The 4,071-nt window shown below is 43.6% G+C and overlaps 1 protein-coding gene across 3 annotated transcripts in view; it reads right to left on the bottom strand.

Annotated features, from left to right (window-relative positions):
- Positions 1–3,101, bottom strand: part of tiam1a (TIAM Rac1 associated GEF 1a) — a 57,744-nt gene extending 54,643 nt beyond the window's left edge. For all 3 annotated transcript variants that reach the window (XR_013845202.1, XM_080041108.1, XM_080041109.1), the window contains exon 1: positions 2,907–3,101. The gene's annotated coding sequence lies outside the window, so the exon portion shown is untranslated. The remainder of the gene's footprint in view (positions 1–2,906) is intronic.
- Positions 3,102–4,071: the final 970 nt, after the last annotated feature.

Here is a 4,071-nt window from a genome sequence, read left to right as displayed (position 1 = left end):
ATTGTCCTCTCAAGAGACAACACAACATAAGCACTGGAGTCTGTGTGTGTGTGTGTGTGTGTGTGTGTGTGTGTGTGTGTGTGTGTGTGTGTGTGTGTGTGTGTGCGTGCGTGCGTGCGTGCGTGCGTGCGTGCGTGCGTGTATTTACATCAGGCTGGATGTGTGCTAAAGAAAATACACATCTACCTATACCTGCGAGCTGACTTAGCATGAGAGTAGCGAATCAATCTGGGTCAGTATGTACACACACATACAAATGTACGCACAATCCACACACACTCACACACCGACAGAGGCTCACTTAACAGAGCCCCCCCTCCCTTTCACGCTAACACACAATATTAGCTTACTGTACACACATGGTAGTGTGAATGAATACACATGCGCACACATATTTGCTTAGAGCACACACACGTGCAAATGTAGTATATGGACTCACTCACTCACACACACACACACACACACACAAACCTGGCTGAGCAGTATGTAACAGTATATGAGTTAATGGCCTCCCCTAAACCCCTCTCCACTTTCACAGCACAGCCCTAGGCTTTCACAAAGTCTTTGTCAATTTTTGAAAGAAAATGTGTGTGCACATACACACTAACACACATGCACACACATACACAGACACACACCAGTTTTTATCTGCCACTATAAATCCTTCACGGATCACTCCCTCAGAATACCCTGCCAATAATCAACTTCCTCATGGCAGCAACTGAAGCAGTGAATTGTAGCAACAAGAAAAAAGATAACAAGAAAGAGAAGGAGCAAGAGAGAAAGAGAGACACAAGTTTGTAATTCCTATTCTTCTCAAACATCCAAACAAACACTGAACATAAAGGTTAATAATAGATTGAGCATTATCTTAGAACTTAGTGATGAGGCCGAGTTCCTTCTAGTTAAAGTCCAAAATGTGATGACTTTTTGTTATCTTATCTTGGTTTTGTGAAAGACCTCAGATCAAATAGTCTTGAGGAAATCCCTTAGCACAGTGGTATTCAGTTGGAACAGGTTACTGAATGACTAACAGAGGCTATCCTCCAACAATGTGACTGGGTTGGGGGTTCAGTTTCCAGTTCTTTTGGTCCTGGTGTTGACGTGTCATTGAGCAAGACAGAGAACTCCAAATTGCTCACGATGGTTGGGTCAGTCCCTTGCATGGTGGCTCACTGCTATCTATGGTAGGCTAACTGTAATGTATAGAAGTACTTGATTGATGTAGTTATAAAGGTTTACTGACTACTTGTAATGTTTTATAAGCAGACCCACAACACTAAATCATTTTGCATTCTTATTTTGACTAGGCCTACAGTTCATTTTGTCTGTTTTGGACTTTTCTCAATGACTTCTCCACACTTTCATGCTGGGGAAGGATAGCAGACTCTCTGTGCCCTTTAACCCCTCAGGATACTTTGACCATCTGCATGCCTGAAGATGACCCTCTGCACAGCTGAGACCGCCTCAAACATCCATCCACACATTTGAGTGACAGATTGGGAAATACCTCTCAAGTATTCACATGTTTCTGTATCTCCTTTAACTTGCAGCTCGTCCGTTATCCCCTCTCTCTTTCTCTCTCTCTCTCTTTCTCTCTCTCTATCTGTCTCTCTCATTGTCTTGTCGGCTACTGTCGCTCTCTGCCAAGTCTTCGGTAGCTATCTACCCTCAACTGCTGTCCCCTGAAGACTTTCAATGACTTTAACAGTGTGTCTCCCTCTTTGTCTCTCTATTCCTTCACTATTCTGCACTTTAGCTCTTCATCAGGGCTCTATCCTCTTTTAATATTCCCACACAACCCAGCACACACTCACCCACCCACACACAAAGTAGGCTAATGTCTTTGTCAGATCCAAAATCTGTTAATGTATGATCCCTCGTTTCTTGCATTGTGAACCTTTGATGGCATTACCAGCAATTCTGAGTGACCTTTTCTTTTTGTATTTCTTCAGAGGGCAACAGCTCTCTACCAAGCTTTTTCTACCAATTCCTCATGACTTTTTAATGTCTCGCTTTATTTCAAGTAATTTCCTCTCTCCTGCACTTCTTACGTAAAAGTCCACATTCAAATATACACACTGCTACAGCATGAATTACTGTTTGCCCTTTGAGCTGAGCGGTTTGTTCAATGGCAAGGGGAAGTGTCAGGTGCTGCCAGCCCAGAGGCTGTTGAGGTATTTTGTTATCACCAAATTACCTCGGCTAGGAAACTAGGCAACGTCCATGTGAGAGCATTAATGATTGATAAAATCCTTTCATCAGCAGCACACACACACACACACACACACACACACACACACACACACAGGCCCATGCAAGGTGGCGATATGAACAAAATATGGGAAATTTCATTGTTATTAGAAATATTTATGATTATGCTTGTGTGTAATTGTGTGTGTGTGTGTGTGTGTGTGTGTGTGTGTGTGTGTGTGTGTGTGTGTGTGTGTGTGTGTGTGTGTGTGTGTGTGTGTGTGCGCGAGCATGCATGTGTGTGTGTTTGTGTTTGGTTGAGAGGGACCCATCAAGAGAAAAGATCCACCACCAAACAGTCGTATAGTGCTATAGCAACTTACACACAGACACATTGTGTAAGAGCATTCCTTTTTAAAAACAGGTTGGTACACAGACATCAACACAGACACCCACACGCACACACATATTTACATGGACCATGTACAACAAAAAGCTAAAAGAAGTCAGAAGCACTATCTTGCAACTACACCTCCTTTGCTCCTTTTCAAACAAACGTCAACCACTCATCCAAATGCTTGACACATGATCTTTAACACATGCAACATGAAGCCGGATATTCCAAACACTACAGCATCTCCAACTCTGCCTCTCAGTCACTCTCACAGCCCCCACAACATCCTCCAAACAAGAAATGTATAGTGTCTCTTTACCTTCACTTAAGCTTCCAGTGTCTCCTGTGTGTGTGTAACAGTTAATTCCCTGTGTTGATTAAACCACAGTCAGCAGCACGTGTCCTCCCCGGCAGTAAAACAGAGGGAATCCTTTGCATCCGTGAGACCGGCGCGGCTTTTCACTCCATTCAAACATACACACAGCCGTTACAGGACATACCCACACATGCTGCCTCTTGCACTGACTAGACCAGACTGAAGGCTGAGGAAGGTGTGTGTGTGTGCGCTGCCTGAGTCTGAGCCCGCCCTCTTTTCTCTGGTTCTCCCCCCTCTCTATCTCTCTCTCTCTCCCACATGCATTGCACTCACCCTCCCCTCCTCCCTCACTCGCCTCCTCCACTACCTCTCCCTTTTTTCTCTCGCTCCCTCTCTCTCTCCAATTTCACCTCCCCCGGCCTGCCAATTGACTGCCCGCATGTGTGCTGGGTCTGTGCCTCTAAGCCCTTAGATGTCCCAGTCCTCTTTTTAATTGCTGGATCTCTGGCCTCAAGTTCTACACGAAAAAATAAAAATAAAATAAAATAAATAAACAAAGCCACACAGATACAGCAAACAGAGATGTGCAGACACAAGCATACAGTATTGGCTTAGAATTATTATGTGGAGATAGTGAATGAGATTTTTTTTAAGAGATAAAACAAACTAACACACTGGAAAATAAGTAGGCAATGTCATCTTAACTTTTCAGATGGAATGCAACAGGACAGATGTGAGGAGAGGTGCACTGCACAGTGAGGTGAAGCGGGTACAAAAGGAATCCATCTCATTGCTTGGAAACCTTCCCATGCGAGCATATGTAGCTTGTGTTATGCTGCTGCTTCACTCTTCTTTTACCCACTTGTCTTTATTTTACCATATCCAAACCCTATAGGCTTTATTGTAACAGGCTTTTGAATAAAAAGAACAAAAGCCCAAGTGGTAATATTGTGCTATCCCCCCCCCCCCCTGTTCCACCTGTAAGCTCAGAACGTGTCTCTGAAAAGTTTGCAGTTTGGTCTTTGTAGTCAGCTTGTATTCACAAAAACTGCAATAGAAACCAACAGTGACCCATTTCTTATGACAAAAAAAAGTATAAGACATCCATAGAAACTGTTCAAATCACTCGTGAAACATAATCCACTTCTACCATTCGGGTGCTCTTGCA

The sequence above is a fragment of the Ammodytes marinus genome, assembly GCF_949987685.1.
Source record: "Ammodytes marinus genome assembly, chromosome: 14".
Lineage (NCBI taxonomy): Eukaryota > Metazoa > Chordata > Actinopteri > Uranoscopiformes > Ammodytidae > Ammodytes > Ammodytes marinus.
The sequence above is the reverse complement of the archived record's forward strand: the minus strand, read 5'-3'. Positions and strand labels throughout refer to the sequence as shown.